The 16,322-nt window shown below is 50.3% G+C and overlaps 1 protein-coding gene across 1 annotated transcript in view; it reads left to right on the top strand.

Moving 5' to 3' along the window:
- Positions 1-3,939, top strand: part of OPTC (opticin) — a 28,579-nt gene extending 24,640 nt beyond the window's left edge. Inside the window, exon 8 of the mRNA XM_019546623.1 lies at positions 3,921-3,939. The gene's annotated coding sequence lies outside the window, so the exon portion shown is untranslated. The remainder of the gene's footprint in view (positions 1-3,920) is intronic.
- Positions 3,940-16,322: the final 12,383 nt, after the last annotated feature.

Below are 16,322 nucleotides of genomic sequence, written 5' to 3'. Positions count from 1 at the left end.
TTTGCATGACTATAGCACCTGCTGATCCCAGTCAGGATCAGGTCCGCTTGGCACCAAGTTCTGTATATTGAATCATAGAAAATTAAGGTTGGAAGGGACCTCAGGAGGTCACATCTAGTCCAACCCCTGCTCAAAGCAGGACCAGCCCCATCTAGATCATCCCAGTCAAGGCAGGCCTTAAAAACCTCCAGGGATGGAGACTCCACCACCTCTCTAGGTGACCCATTCCAGTGCTTCACCACCCTCCTAGTGAGAGATTTTCCTAATATCCAGCCTAAACCTCCTTTGCTGCAACTTGACCCCATTGCTCCTTGTCCTGTCATCTATCACCATTGAGAACCCAGTGAGATACACTTCCTGCCCCAAAGCCCTTGCAAACTAAACAGAGGTGACAGAGGAGGGGGAAGCAGAGGCAAAGTGACTTGCCCAAGGCTCCCCACCTAGTCAGTGAGAGAATGGAGATCAGGACCCAGGTCTCCAGACCCGGTGTCCAAAACCTCAGCCACTCAGCCCCTCTCTGCATCTCACCCCCCTCTGGCTTTGAAACCAGAAAGCCGGGAGCTTGCAGACAAAATCTGAACCAAGGTGTGACCTGCTGATCAAACCCTCTTTTAAGCCCTCAAAATCCAAGCTGTGGTTTGATTCCTGCAGAGGGTAGGCCTATGCCTCCTTGTCAGCTGTCTGCGCGGTGAATGGGCTCCCTTTATATTCAGATAGCTTTTTTCCGCCCGGGTTTTATTTTTGTTCTTATTATTGTTCATTTGTTCCTGGCCTTTGTTTGCACAATGGTGACCCCTTGGAACCAATAATAGCATGTTTCAGATCCCTGCTTAGAAACACGGCAATGTCAGAATCAATAAGCTTCGGCGGCTGAGACTGTAATAAGTATAATAATCACCATTAGGGTAACGAGTGGGGGGAAGAGAGAGCAGGGCTGCTAATATTGTAATTATATTAATCTGCTTCGATCAGCTTCTGCTCCAGTGTCACAGCGTCAGCCCCTCCCTCCTCTCTCTGCGGGAACGGAAAGCGCGGGGAACAGAAGCCGAAAGCGCTGGGTTTCTCTCCTACACGGTGTCATACGTGTGAGTGTGCGCACGGGTGGCTCAGACACCCCCTCAAAGCCTTTGCTGTGTGCCACATGCTGGCACACAAGCACGGTTATCCCACGCCCCATCAAAGCCTCTGGCTCGCACGCCATGCCCCTAACCCCCTCGGCTCACCCCCACCGACTCAGCCCCCCCGTTATCCCTCTCGTGCTTCAGCCATTTCCGTCTAATCTGTAACTCCGCACTGGGGGCATGTCTGCCACCCTCACCTGTGTCAGGCGCTAATTTGCTTTGTGAAGACGTAGGCTGGCATCAATCCTAACTCAGTCCCAGCCACCCTTCCTCCCCAGCCTCCTCCGAGTCCTGTCTGCTTGAGTACCGCTGGATTTACTCTGAAAGGAGGTTAACCTCTAAAAGGAGGTTTCTAACCAGCAGAGGAGTGAGGTTTCTGAACAGGCCTCCCTGGGCCAAAAGCCTCAACTAGCTTTAAGATGGAGCTGGTTTTATGAGCAGGATTATATGACAAAGAAACAGCCTGCACTGGTACAGGCTGGGGACCGACTGGCTAAGCAGCAGCCCTGCAGAAAAGGACCTGGGGGTGACAGTGGCCAGTAAGGTGAATAGGAGCCAGCAGTGTGCCCTTGTTGTGAGGAAAGCTAACAGCATCCTGGGCTGCATCGGTAGGATCGAGGGAAGTGATTATTCCTCTTTATTTGCCACTGGGGAGGCACTGGAAAGTCCTGGGTACAGATTTGGGCCCCCGCCCCCCACTTCAGAAAGGAAGTGAATAAATTGGAGAGAGTTCAGTGGAGGGGGACAAAAGTGGTTTGGGGGCTGGAGGACATGACTTGTGAGAAGAGGTGGAGGGAACTGGGCTTATTTAGTGTGGAGAAGAGAAAACCGAGAAGGGATTTGATTGCAGCCTTCAAGGGGTAACAAAGAGGACGGAGCTGGGCTGTTCTCAATGGTGGCAAATGACAGAACAAGGAGCAATGAGCTCAAGCAAGGGAAGTGTGTACAGATCTTGGAGACAACTTTCTCACAAGGGGGGTAGTAAAGCACTGGAACAGGTTACCCCGACAGGTGGGGGAGGCTCCATCCCTGGAGGTTTTCAAGACCCAGCTAGGCAATACCTTGGCTGGGATGATGTAGCTGGGGCTGGTCCTGCTTTGAGCAGGGGGTTGGACTAGAGGTGACCTTCTGATTCTCTATCTTCTGTGATTCTATGAAAGCAGGAAGCTGCACTGGTTGACACAGCCACTCATTTCCGGTCTTGTGTCCTCAGCTGTAAGGGTCTGTATTAGGGTTAAGGAGTGGGCCTCTGCCTCCAGAGGCCCCATCCAAAGCTTTGAGCATAAGAAAACCCTGACGTGCTTATAACCCAAAACCTTCATACACTCAGCAGTGCGTTCTGGGTACCCCTCTGCACACTCAGATGCAGACACACACGGGTGTAGTCCCTCTGGGTTATGAAGGTGTCAGTGACTTGACTCAGTGCCCAGCAGGACAGCTCACTGCTCAGTCTTCGGTTTATTCAGTCTTACAACCTCACATGCTAGGAAGGTGCAGTAAGAATCCTGCCCCCATTCTATAGATGGGAAAACTGAGGCTTATTGGTCCTATGGGTAAGGCACTGGCCTGAGCTTCAGGAGAGTTGAGTTCAGTGTCCTGTTGTGCCACAAACTTCCCCTGGGCAAATCACTTAGGTGCCCAGTAGGATCTGGTCCTAAGTGGACTTAGCGCCTGATCCTGTTCCAGCCTGCTTGCGTTCCTGAGAAATACTAATGCAAACTGTGGGGTGTCCTCCTCACTGGTCCTTGCGGCTTAGTATTAAGGTTGAAGGCACCAGGGTACAAATGTGAGTGCGTTGACTTGTTTCCAGGCATCTGAGCAGGGTAGCCTAGGATCACACCTCAGCACCTGGTAAGTCCACAGAAGTGCCAAATAGGTGCAATAAGATCTGCTCTCGGCACCTCCCTTCCCCTGTCAGTAAAATGGGGATAATAATTCTCCCCCAACCATCATCTGCCATGAAACTGCAAACTCTTCAGAGCAGGGGTTGTCTCTTGGGGCTGTGCGTGTGATTGCCTAACGTAACAGCAACCTGATCATGCTACTAGGATACAGAGAGTCAGGGAGGTGAAAGCACTTGCTGAGCCAATCTTAAAACACAGACACTTTCGCTGCCCCTTCCCCTGGCTTAGGTTTTCTGGACTGTGTCGTCTTTGTCCAGCTTGCTGCTTTGTGTCTGCTCTGGAAATGTAGCCAGAATCATTAGTTATCCACCTCCAGAAATATGTTGGTCAGCCTCTTCCTGCCCTTCGATCCAAGGTAGGAAGGGAAGGACAAGGGGCTGATGGATCCTCTGAGAAAGGGGAAATTCCTGACCCATCCTGTCAATTTGCCTTTAAGACAGGGAGGGTTTTTAGGTGGGGGAAGGGGTTCGGGAAGAGGGGAATGCCAATTATATTAAAGTGGCTACCCAGGAAAAAAAAAAAATCAATATTTAATTCTGGCCCCATTGATTTGTGGTTCAGACACTCCAGCTTTTCACTCTGTTTTTGATCAGATTTCATGGCCGTAGATGAGAGAGTTCTGGCTGTGTGAGTAAGAGACTGGAGATACTAAATGACACCACGTGGACTCGAAGTGGGAAAAAATATAGAACTTTTCCTTAAATAAAGAGAAAACAGAGGAGAAGTGGGGTGGGGGAAAAAACCCAGAGCAGCTACAGAACGGGGCAGCCTATTAACAGGGAAAAAGTTGGTACCTACGATGAGATTTCCTCTAGAAACATATATTATATTCTCTCCAGCGCTGCTATGTTACCCGTCCAACTAGCAAAAATCCTGCTCTCCAGTTGTAGAAAAGGCATCTCCCTTCAGCTTGTTAACCCAAAGGCTCAGGGTTCAAAATCAGGGAATTAAATGGTTCCACGGTTAAGTTTTGACCAATCTATCAACAAGTAAAAGTCCAGGGGATGGCCTAAGGGGGTACATGAGAACTGTTCCACGCTCTTATTATTATGCTGTTTCTATTCCCCTGTTTCATAGTAGAAGAGCAAACATAATGAAACATGACAAAGTGATCTATGGAAAAAATAATGTGTTTGGCCTTTTTCACAGTTTTCACGTGACACGCAGCGAACTGCGGAACTCATTGTCACATGATGTTGCCAAAGCCAAGAATTAATAAGATTCATGGAGGGTCTGGATATTTTTACAGATAAAAAAGAATCTCCAGAGATTAGAAAGGCATGTGTCAAAGATTTGGAGATGTAAAACCTCATGCTTTGATTCACTGGACTTTAAACCAGTCACTCCTGGAATGGGTTGGGAAAAATGCTTTTTCACCAAATATGCTCATGTATTAAAATCTAAAGTGCTTTCAGGGAAGAACAGGTTTTCAACAAACCTCCCATCCTGAATTTTGTTTTTCTTCTTTTGAAATCATCAAACATCCTAGTCTAGTCCCCGCCCCCCCCTTGCAAAATACCCATTTTTGGCGTGGAGGGGAATGGCTTTTTGGTTTGACATGTAGGTAAAGTGACAATGACAAGAATTAAAAAAAGAGAAAACAAAATAAAATATTTAGAAATGCTCTAAACAAGCCTTGGCATTGTCTAGATTCAAAAGTCTTCAGATTCTTCCATTTGGGTGAATTTTTGAGGTGTCAACTTGTCCTGCTGATTCAAGATGGGAAACCTGTTTCTTGCCCAGTTCTGTAACATAATTTTTTAGGGTTGAAAAGGGGTCCCTCGGGAGAAGTGGGAGAGAGATTATCCTAGTCTGCCTACTGCTGGGTTTCTTCTCCTTTTCCCCAGAATCAGCTGCTACTGGCTGTTGTCATGGTGCCAACCTAACATAGGCTTTGGGTCTGATCCAGTCATTCTTATAGGTCATGGTTACATAATGCCCTTTGGCCAGATCTGTGGAAGATTGCATTATCGCACTAATTCCGCCAAAGCTAGCATTGACCCTTCCCAATGAAAATGCCTAAGATGCACACACACAAGCCATATCTAGCCCTTTATTTCTCCATCTATGTCAGCTGGCTCTGGTATCAGCAACATTAAGTGCCTCCCCCAAGATTATGTAGACAGGGGGTGGCAGAGCAGTGAACTGAACCCAGCTGTCCCACAGCCTAGACCTACTCCCATAACCACTTCCCATCCTGCCTTGCCTCCCTTTTCATCGCTTCAGTGGCCTCGGTACTGGGAAAGCATTGATAACCTCATGATTTTTTTTCCCCTTTGGTGTATGACAGTAGCCAAGAGCAATGTTCTTCAGTTACAGCAGGAATTATAAGAGCTAATCAGTATTCACAATAGAGTAAAATATGCAAACATGAGATTTATTCTGTTTATTAAACTGACATCTTTGTGGATTTTGCACCAAAAGAAAAAAGAAATGAATAACTTCTTCCTGAGTGCTAATGATCCTAGTGATAAGGTGCTTGCTTGCTCCCCCGTGCTGGAGCTCAAGAGACTGTGTGATACACCACGGGGAGGAGAGCTGGTCAGAAGTGAGCAGTACCTGGCTATAATTCACATAAGTTGCTTACTGTTATCAGGGGCCAGCAGGACTTGAGAAGTAAATTACAGCAGTATTGTCTGTAGCTATTTATAACATTGCCTTTGAATGCACATGGAAGTATATGTGCATGTGTGACTATATATACACACGCATATGAACATGGAGCTCTGTTGTCTGTGGAGATTATCAGAAAAAAAGGGATAAGTGACCCCCTAACCCAGACCTACTTTCCCCTGCTTGATGCTGGAGCCCTTTGCTGCAGCAGGCAGGCCTTCATGATCTGAATGAGTCATCTCTGCCTGCCCAAATCAGGCTATGATCATACCAAGTACAGGACAGGGGAAGGCTGGTGTGCCCACTTTCTGGGGAAGACTTCAGGAAGTCACTGGGGTCTGATAAGGGGCAAAGTCTCCTCTGATTCAGTCCTGAATCAACTGCACCCTATGAGCCAAAGGCAACTGCAAGAGGTTTTGTCTTCTGGAGAAGACGCCAGATAAAAGCCCTGACTGCTCTTGGTCCTTACGGATCCTCTGTGCTTTTCATCCAGAGATCTCGAAGCATGCTACCTTATGCCCATCTCACAAATAAGGAAACTGAGGCATAGGGTGCTGCAGTGACTTACCCAAGAGTATCCATCAGTCCAGGGTCACAACAAGGAACAGATCCCAGCCCCTAAACCTCAATCGAGTGCTCTAGCCATTAGACAACAACAGCACTGTTTGTGGAGTTAAGCTTATTTTCTCTTGGCTGTTCTGGCTATGGACCAAATACTGAAAGCATATATTTCGGTTCAGTGCCATTGAAGCTGATGGGGATATTGCTTGCGCTAAGACTAAGTACAAATGAAGGACACAGTACAACTACCTAAAATCAATGGAAAGACTTCAGTGGGCCTAACGTATCCCCCCAGTAAGCTGAAGCACCTTTGCAACCAGTGTCTCATCTGCTCAGCCATGCTGTGAAACCCCCTTCTTGTTTCCTACTGAACTGCTCTGTTAAGGGCAATATATTGGGCAAGGACTCCTGATCAGCAAACGACCCAAGCAAAAGTCAGGCAGGTTTCCTGTTAGGGCAACAACTAGCTTACTGCAGGCGGTTCACCTGAACACAGGCTTCCAGTCCAAAGAAAACTGCACATCAAAGCAAGCAGCATCCTGCATAGAAAAGTGGTGTTTTCTGTTGCGCTCTCTCCCTCTGCGGGGAATGAGGGAGAATCTGATCTTTCCCCCATTTTTCCCTGATTCAGGACTAATGGTGCTAAAATTGGCTCTGAGTAGGGGGAAAGACACAAGTGGATGCCTTTAGCAGCCTGGCATGCAGAAATGGAGACAAACAGAGCAAGTCCAACATGGCAGACAGGATTTGGAATGGAAGTTCAATAAACCGATTTAATCTAAATCAGTTAGATCTGATACTACATCCATCCGGGTTTATCTTAAACCAGTTTCAGCCATTTTGAAAGTGGTTGATGTGCACTGAACTTCTGTCGTGTTACAGATTTGAACCCGTTTCCAATCACTAATACCAGCTTACGTGCAATTTCTGTCCCTAGCCCTGAAGAGCAAGCAGCTGCCAGGTCGTGGCCAGGAGCAAAGCTCTTATTATTTCCCTGCCAATATTTTTGCTCTGTGTGTTTGTCTCTTCAGTGCGGTGGGACTGAATTAAAGATAAAGAAAGGAGTGTTTCCTTGTGTATTCTGGACTTTCCAACCCCCTTCCCGCTCCCCTCACACACACAAAATATTTGGACCTGGACTCTCTTGTGGGGGTGGGGGGAGAAACATTCAGCTACACTGAATTTTGCAATTATCACCATTGCCACATTTCCCTGGGCAAATAGTGACCAGGTTTAATGTACAGAGCTGGTGGCAGCATTTGGGAAGAGGCCAAAATCTGCCTCACTTCCCTCTTTATTATATCTGCTCGCAAATCTTGTGTAATTCTTTAATCAAATGCTTCAGTGCTCCTGTAAAGTTAGACAAGATTTATAGATGGGTCTGAGCCGTTTATTCAGGACCAAAAAAAAAAAAAAGATTTGTTCAGATTCCAAGGATGTTCAGTCCTTTTCCATTTGAAAAAAATCGAAGGCAACAGCTTCCATCTTTGCGCATGCAACCCTCCAATAACAAACCTTTGTGTGAAGGCGTGAAAACTTTGAGACAAGTAGGAAAGGGAGCTAAGGGGCAGCAGCTGGGAGGCTCCTCTGCCATGTAATAAGATGCACAGTGCAGGAGATGCTCAAGATGCTATAATGATTTTGCACAGAGGGCATGAAAATCCTTTGCACTTCCGCAGAGCTTTACATGCTTAAGGCATTGGGCCAGCATTAATCAACACTGCCAAGCATCCCAGGTGTCATTATCACCATTTTTCAGATGCAATGTAGAGGCAAAGAGAGTTACCAAAGGCCACAGGGGGAGCAAGTGCTGGATCTAGCTTCTCTCTGTATTGAGGGTTACCCATCACCCTGGTGTCTGAGCATCTGGTAAGCAACTGCCCTAGTAGCCGAATTCAGGAACTGCTGACTCCGAGTCCAGGACTGGTGTGTGAGCAGCCCATGAGCTGGACTGTAAAAGCACTGCAGGACTGCATGCATTATCGCCTGTGTCTCAGCACAAGGGACGTTATCACATGTCTCAGCACAAAGGTGTTTGCTCAACAGTTCAGCATTGTGGGACAGAAACAAAATCAAAGTCATTTCCACCAATTCCCTAGGACTTGTATGGAGAGAAGGAAAAGGCTTTTGGTGCTTGCATGGTGCTTCCTGTGTTCATCTGCTTTTACCCTCCATTGCAACCCTGGCACCACATGATAATGACACCATCAGCTCCCGGGGGCACGGCCCGACTCATTTTGTCATGCCGGCACTATTGGGTCCTGGTCCATCACTGGGGCTCCTGATAAATAGTAATCCTGGGTCCACCATCACTTAAGTATTTATGTCGGTGACTCTAACTAACTAAAGTGCAATTCAGAGAATCAATAGCGCCCTAAGCCAGAACTGACTCTGGCCTAGTGCAGCGTCCTCTCAGAAGAAACCCCTGGCCTGCTTAAAAGAAGAACCACTCCATATCCATCTCCTGTCACCGGAGGAAGTGCCAGCATACAGGACAAAGATCCCCAGTCACCAGAAGTCAAAGGAAAGTCCTGGTCCCTGTGAACTGCCAGTTCCTGCTGGGTCAGCACAGGCTGGAGCACTGCACCTCAGAGAGAGAGACCCATAGCTCTGCAAGGAGAAATATTGTTTCTTGTAATGACTGGCTCAAAGGCTTGTCGCTCCTCACACCACACTGCTTCCCACGTTGGCTCTTCCTTTGTCCCCATTATGCTACAGGTTGGCATTGGAACATCTCATGCCCAGCTGGGGGAAGAGGGGGGGTGGGGCTTTTCAGCCTGTGCCACCTCCCTTCTTCCTGCTGTCACCAACTCAGTGGCTGAGAAATGGTTTGCAGGAAGCTGTGCCAGCTGTCCTCAGGCCACACAGCGTGAGCAAGCATCTCCTTCCCTTGCTCTGCACCAGGGAATCCCTTGGATATTAATGGTGGCTGGAGGGGGAAGAGTGGGTAAATTCATCACATTAAGAGCAGCTGGATGGTTCATTGAACAAAAAGTCCTGCGAGGCTGAGCTCTGCATCCCTCTGGTACTGATTGCTGATTGCCATTATATTTGATAACTGCAAATCCTTGGCTTGCTTCCTTTCCTTGGAAAGCCAACTCCTGGCTCTGTGCCTCAGTTTGCCTGCATATTAAATGGGTACATTGTGCACTGCCTGCTTGCCAGCAGAGGCTAGAGGTCAGGAGAGTGAATGGCCTTCATGTGCGCACAATGCTTGGCAGTTCTTCTGGGGAAGAAGTGAAAAGCGGGGGAGGCGGCTAAGGGTTATGCAGCAGTCATTGAAACTCAGAGCTGGAGTCTGCTCTCACACAGACCAGAATGAGGCTGCTGCGCTCCCTGGAGCTGTTCCTGATTCACCCCAAAGCAGAGCGGGAGCAAGGTCGGAGAGAGCCCTGAGAGTCCTACGCCTCTCCACTGAGTTTCCCCTTGGTCCAGGTTAGGATCAGTGATCACCATATTCAAAAAATATGGCATTACAATGAATGAGAAGAACCGGCAGACATGACCTTTATTGTGGAGCAGCAGGCAGCCACTGCAGTCCTTTGGTGTCTCTAACTAACTAGCTACCTAGCTGATGGATCATCTCCCAGTGACCCACTTCCTCAGTCAGGGAGCAGCGCAAAATTACAACTTTTCTCACTACACTAGGGTCAAGGCAGGGTCTCAGCACAGGTGAGGACGGACTCACGTCTACACTGCGCATGTATCCGTAGAGCAGCGATGGAGCAGCCAGAGTCCTGGCCCACCTCGCTGCCCCACCCTGGCGGTTGGCTTCTGTGCAGTCTCTGCTTCCTGAAAACAAGCGAGGAAACCCCATCATATCTGACTAACAGGGAAGCAGAGATTCCTCTTGGGCCTTATTTTGGCCACAGCGCTCTCCTGAAACAGCTATGGGCCAGTCTGGACCAGGCAGTCTCTGCTCAGCAAGGGACCGTGGCATTTGCTCCATCCTATCAGGGATAAGGACAAGGCTGCCTGCTCCCAGCTCACGTCCTCCGACAGGCCAGCAGGAGAGAGGAAGATCAGACAATGGCAGGAAGAGGGCACGGAAAGAAAGAACCAAAGGGGCTGCTCTCTCCATCTTGATGAGCACAAGGGAGAGTGCAAGCCTTTGCCCAAATTGACCTCCACCATCTGGTGGTGCTTACTGCAAATGCAAGAGCGGAGCTGAAGTACCGCTGCTGTGTGACCTGCAGAAGAGACAACATGATCCCCCCTCCCTTCATCAGAGAAGGGGTCCTGGAAGCATCTGCTGCCAGCAGACTCCTGGCTTCTCAGCACAGCAGCTCCTGGAGGATGCTTCAGAGCAGCCGGCTCCAGGCAGGCAGACAGACGCACATGCTTCTCTGAGGGCCGCTGAAGAAGAAAGCGGCAGTGGCTGCTCTTTCTGCTGACACAGGATTATTCCCCTCAGCAAAACCAGACAGGAATACAAATGAAATAGGAGGCACTGGGTCTAGCAGGTGAATCCTGCCCTTGCTGGACCTGGATCTGGTTACAGTCAGGGAAGGCAAGTGACTGAAGTGACCAGCCCAGCAAACATATGACTTCCCACCCCCTCCCTGTGTGGTGCATTTCTCATCCAAGGCAGGGGCAGACTTGCATTGCTGGTGGCACACGCTTGCATTCAGAAGATCACCTTTTGTGCAACAAGCTATGGCTGCTTGATGGCCTTGTCGGTCATCTCATCACACGATCTGGGCTACCACCCCAGTTTGTGCTGCAGTGGTCCCCCCACATCCCAGCATCTCCACATGCATTTCAGGCATTGACCAGTCTTCCTGGGACCTGCACTCGGGGAGATGTGATGGTCCCCACTCCACAGAAGAGAGGCTTGAGGCTCACACGAACATGAGCACTGGCATTTCCTAAGATTACCGCCGATTTGGGGAACTGTCGGGCTCAGGCCTGGGAGTTGGCTGTGCTGAGCGCTGCAGCTCCAGCTGAAATCCAGGGAAAGCTGCAGAGAGCTCCTGTTCAAGGAGTCCTTGATGAATCTAGGAAAGGCCCTGACTCCACTGCCCACCTCTACCCAGCGCCACCCCTCCTACTGTGATTGCCCTGTGCAAAGTCCATTTGCTGTGATTGCCCTGTGCAATGTCCATTTGCAAGCCTATTAATCAGCTTGTGAAAATGGGTGGAAGGGGAAAAGGGGGATACTAAACTTCTAGTTTTGAGCCAAAGCCCTGGCATCTCTGGGGCTTCTCGGAGTGGGCGGAGGGGGTGGCACATATGCTGTCTGAGCTCTGACGCCGTACGCAGCTCAGCCTTGTATACGCCTGCAGCTCTCCCTGTGTGCTGAGCCCTGTGCCAGTCCCCTTGGCAATCTGCATTTTTTGCCTGCCACAGGCTGGCTGAGCCTGTGGAGTCCTTCATTTCCTACCTCCAAATGGAGCGGGCTCTGAAGACAACAATATTCTAGCTGCCCCCCCAGGGTCTCTGGGGATATTTAATGCACCACAGTGGTCACAGGGGAGCTGATGAAGGTAGAGCATCAGAGCCAAGAGGCCTGCAGAAGTGTGTTTGCTTGCAGGAGGCTTTTGCTGTCTGCTTTGCAGTGCCTCCCATGCCCCTCAGACCCCATCCACTGCCCTGTGCAGACAGGGGAACAGCTCTGAAGTCGGCAGCTGAGATACGGTGAAGAGGGAGGGGAGAAGTGCCTGGTTCTGGCAGCAACTTTTTTTCTCTTTTCAGCTTCTCCACTGCCTGGCCTGATCTAGCTGTGTGAAAGCACCCCAGGGGCTGTCACAGGCACCTCTCTGCTCCCTCCCACCCCAACCCAGGAACCCGCCAGCTCCAGGACCCAGGCAGGATGGTCTCTGGGCTCTGAGGCTGGTTTAAATACAGCCTAGAGGACCTGTCCCCCGGGGACAGAGGAAAGCAGTAGCTTGATCTTCTGAGGCAAAACCCACCTCCCAGACCTTCAGTGTGAAGGGAAGGGGTGATGGAGGAAGCACGGTGCACCCGGTTCTGCTTTCAGGGGAACCACCCTCCATGACGCTTGTGCCATCACGGATTTTGCCTTCACCCCGCAGGGAAGGCCTCCCTCTCCCTCCTCCATTCAGAGCCCGGCCTTGCACGCCCATCCCTTGCAAAGGTGTTCGGTATTGTCCGGAGGAGATTAGCACCTGGCCAGGTCTCCGGCTGGGGCTGAGCAAATGGGCTACTGCACTGCATGGCTGGATGTCCAGCGGTGGGCTGGCCAGTGGCGTGTGCACAGGCATGTACGCATGTGTGTCGCTGCATGGAGTCACAAGGGCTTAGCTGCATCATAGCCCCTGTCCTGCTTGCGGCGAATGGAGGGTCTCCTCCATTTCACATATCTGCAGGGGACTGTCTGTGAGTCCTGTTGCCGCTGGCACTGTGGAGCTCCACGCAGCTCCGGTTTGTAGCAATAGGAGCCTCTTGCCCGTTCCTGGGAGTTCCCAAGAGCCAAGAACGAGTATGCCGTGTCCCTTTACTTGCAAGCCTAGCCGTGCCCTTCATTTGCTCTCTTCATGAAACGAGAGGCAGCTCTGGGTGTGTGACGAGGATAGAGTGGCTGGTGGTAGCCACTGGGGTATTTTCCGGGGCGGGGGGCTCATATCGGAGGCACGGAGCCCATGCAGCCTTGTCATCCGTGACGCAAAGATGTCACCGTTCCCTGCCATCCCCCAGGGCCCCTGTATAACAGCTTGTGCCTGCAGCAATCACCATCACCAGCATTTCAGGCTCCGCACAAGTTAGAACCTGGGGCAGTGGCATCTGCTTGTGCAGAAGGGAGCCGGCTGACACAGTAACACAACCGCAGCACGATGAGAAAGCGAGGGAGGGAGGGAGTGTTGTGGGGAGGAGGTGGGGGCGAGAGACTGCAAGGTGAGGAGAAACAACAGTCATGAAGAGGAGAGCAAGGCACCGGTAGCAAAGGCAGCTGGACCCCCCTACCCAAGGTATCCAGGGAGAGAGAGGAGAGGGCGCTCTTGTTCCCACCCAGGACACCCATGGTATCAAAATGAGCAATGAAAGGACTAAAAAGCATCTTCAGGGTGAGCCTGGCTATCCAGACTGCTTCACGCAGCAGATGCATCCATAGAGCCCCTATGCAGCTGCCTGCTGGCCCCTGGGGGCTATGGGGGGTGCAAAAGAGCAACACAAACACCAAGCAAGGCCCCTCCCCAGAGGTGTCGTGGCATCTGTAAGGGAAAAAGGATGTTCTTACTGTTCAAGGTGCTAGACAGGCACTCAGACTACAGTTTGAGCTCTCAGTCTGGCTGCCACAGCCCACCCCAGCGGGTCTAGGTCCCCTCTGTAACATGGGAGTCACAGCATCCCTCCCATCCCTCTCATCTAGTTGGCTGTGATCTCTCCAGGGCAGGGCCTCTCTTACAACACGCGTGCACATTTCCTAGTACCATGGGGCCCTGAAGTTGCTCATGCGAATAATCCGTAACGCGAAGAGTGGGGAGTGGACTTGCTAAGGCGCCATCAGAATAAAGGAGCTTCTGCCTCCCGTGCCAGGACTTTGGTGTCTCCAGATAGCCGTGATCAAACCCTCCTGCCTCTCCACTCGAGGTGGAGTGGACAACCAACTTTGCTTACTCAGGACCTCTGTCTGAGTTGGCACCGGTGGTCTCCCTTTCCTCCAGGCTTCCTCTGCCTCATCCAGCTAGATCATTTCACCCTTTGGGGCCCCGATCTCTGCCGCAGGCTCTAGGGCTGACATCAAGTTCTACAATTAATTTATGGGCAGCTTTAAAAAACCAGAAGCCTTTGGGCAAATGAATGGGCTGGTCTACAGGAGCAAAGCCCCCAGACTGGCACTTGGCAGTCCTACTTCTGCTCATGCACTGGGCCCTCTGCCTTCTGCAAGCCTGTCTGGCTTGCAGAGAACCGGGGCTTCCTTGGGCTGGTTTGAAAGACCCTCCTGCAAACACAGGGCATCGTACTTGGTTTATCCCAGCACAGTCAGCCAGATAGCATGCTTTGCCCTCTAAGCCTTGACTGAAGTACCAAAGCATCTTTCATTTTTCCCAGGTGCTGGAATACTTTTTCCTTACAACAGCTGTTCTGAGAAACGCTGTTTCTGAAGGGCAAAAGGACTAGAAAGAGGGCTAGTTGCTCTGCTTGTTCCTTTGCATTGCAACTTAGCCTTTGCCAGGGTGCAAACTCTTTTATACTCCTCTCCCAGACTCTGCTTTCTCTGTCTCACCCCTCCTTGCCCTTGCATGCAGAAATCCCACCTCGATCTTGGCCCTCCTCAACTTGTATTTTTTGCAGAAGGTTCCTCAAGCCCCCGGGTTCCCTGCATTTCCCTGCCGCCCTCCCTGTGAAAAAGCTTTTTTAATAATGCTTGAAAAAAAAAATCCTTGTTTTGCTGTGATTAACTGGCTCTTTTTCCAGTCACAAGGGCAAGCTGAAGCAAAAGTTTCCATACCAAGAAGGAACAGAAAGAGAAAGAGAAGTAATGAATGCTCCTTGAAAAACAAAACACAAGAAGACTGGGCTCTCAGTTTTTTCCCTTCTCCTTTTTGGAACAAGCCACTAAGTTTGAATTAGTGTGTTTTTGAACAAGAGCAGATGCAGATGTTCCTCAGACCACAGGCTCAGCTGTAGCTGGTAGGGGGTGGATGGCGCAGCCGCTCACACAGGAGGGCTGAGAAGAGTTTCGGTAGAGAAAACAGAATTTTTTTCCCCTGTTAAGCCCATGAGAGGGGGGTTTCATAGCAGGTCAATCTTACTGTTTTCAGGAGTGGAGATGAAGCAAAAGGAGGGTGTGTTTCAGCATCCCCCATCTGAAGTCTTCCAAACCTGTGAGTCCAGAAATCCCCTCCCCCCCAAAATCATGAGATTGCTTGGAAAAAAAATGAGATTTTATTAAAGCCTTTTCATCACCTTTCTGCTTTTGAGACTTTAGCCCCTTTGCATTTTCAGCTCTTTTTCTCTGAAACCAGAGGGCTAGAAACTTACCTTAAAAGGGCAGGTCCTGGAGAAATCACAGGACTCCAGGCACTGGGGCTTTATGGAAAGATGTCATAGTGTGACGCTCATTAAAATCTTGGCAGCGTGAGGTCTTCTTCCAGTTCTCCAGATCCTGGCTCATTCAGTCCAAACTGAGACCGAGTAGGAGGGCAGCAGATGCTTCTCCGTTAGGCATTTAAAGAGGAAGGATGGCCTTCTGGCTAAGACACCGGACTGCGTCGCAAAGCACAACTCCTCCCAGGAATTTGCTTCAGAGCCAGGCTGCCGAGTTCTGATCCAAAGTCTTGGAGCGGGTCCAGAGCCAGGGTTTTGCTTCTGTTGCCTTCAAAATCTTTTTTTGCTAAATGAGACTGGTGCATGTGAGGCGATGGAGTTCAGGGAGACTGCTGGAAAGTCTCTAGGCACAGCTCGAAGGTAAGATGGGCAGGAAGCTGCAGGCATCAAAGAGTCACATTTTAAAAGGACAGGAGGGTGACAATCTCCCGGCGGGGCCGTGTTTCTAAGCTGTTCAGGTCGTCCATTTTATCTGCCTCCATCAGTCGTCCAAGGTCACTCGCTGCCCAAGTATATTCCAGTCAGGCAAAGCAGTGATTTGGTTCATTAAGAGCCATATTCCTTAGACACCCGCAATGATCCACTCACGTTCCATGCCCGGCTGCTTGCGGAAATGCGGACGCTGATCACCTGAGTGACGGGCGGCTGCCAAGCCAGGGTACCGAGACAGCCCTGTATCACTCCGGAAGCACTGCCCGGAATATGGCTCCGATGGGCTGGCTGGCAGTAACCTGGCCCAGGGGCTTTGAAAGGGAAAAGTGGTGGCTGTGTGGTGGTGCCCCTGTGGGACATCTGGGTTCAAGTCCCAGCTGGGCTGAGTGGGCTAACAAGAAGCAAATCTTCTCGCAGTGGAAAGGGGCCATTGTGTTTTCTCCCCCTCCAGGTACCAAGGCCCTATGTTTCCTTGTCATTTGACATTTTGCATTTTGTGCCTTTTTTATATTTCACCAACCCATATTGTTTGTTCTCATAGTTTCATAGTCTCATAGTTTCTAGGGTCGGAAGGGACCTGAGCAGATCATCGAGTCCGACCCCCTGCCATGGCAGGAAAGAGTACTGGGGTCAAACGACCCCAGCAAGGTGTTCATCCAGCCTCCTCTTAAACACCCCC

The sequence above is a fragment of the Crocodylus porosus genome, unplaced genomic scaffold (genome assembly GCF_001723895.1).
Source record: "Crocodylus porosus isolate Cpor-Errol unplaced genomic scaffold, CroPor_comp1, whole genome shotgun sequence".
NCBI classification, from domain to species: domain Eukaryota; kingdom Metazoa; phylum Chordata; order Crocodylia; family Crocodylidae; genus Crocodylus; species Crocodylus porosus.
This window is presented reverse-complemented; position numbering and strand designations above follow the sequence as displayed.